Source organism: Penaeus monodon, chromosome 33, assembly GCF_015228065.2.
Source record: "Penaeus monodon isolate SGIC_2016 chromosome 33, NSTDA_Pmon_1, whole genome shotgun sequence".
NCBI classification, from domain to species: Eukaryota; Metazoa; Arthropoda; class Malacostraca; order Decapoda; family Penaeidae; genus Penaeus; species Penaeus monodon.
Window position 1 is genome coordinate 10,230,999 of NC_051418.1, and position 526 is coordinate 10,231,524.

Here is a 526-nt window from a genome sequence, read left to right on the forward strand (position 1 = left end):
GGGGGGGGGGGGGTTGATTAACATGAGACCTACATGAACGTTATCATTATTTTAAATTTCTACCATTTGCTTATACTGATGAGGCATGAAGGAATTCTCGACTGGTAGACAAACGTTCGCATAGTTTACTTGCCTGACAGATTATTTACACTAGAGTCCCTGAACTTTGCAACATCCAAACGAAGTTATTTTCTCAAATATATTGTTACGAAATGCTGACATCTATTTTTAGGAGCACGTAATCTTACCAGTTATCTCTCAACCTCCTAACACGTGACATTAAAATGCAGACCATATACGGTCTGGACTAAGACAAATAGAACGTTTGTGGTTTCTTCATATATATATATTTTTTTTTTTTTTTGGGGGGGGCGGGGGATGCGGATGCCTTAAAATTACTTGTTATTCAGTTCGTTTGTTCAAATAATCATGTTTAAGCCGAGTCTTGATGAATGCTACTAAAAATAGAATTTGGTCTTCCATAACGTCTTTCCTATAAAGGGTTTTTAATTCTGAGTACATGACC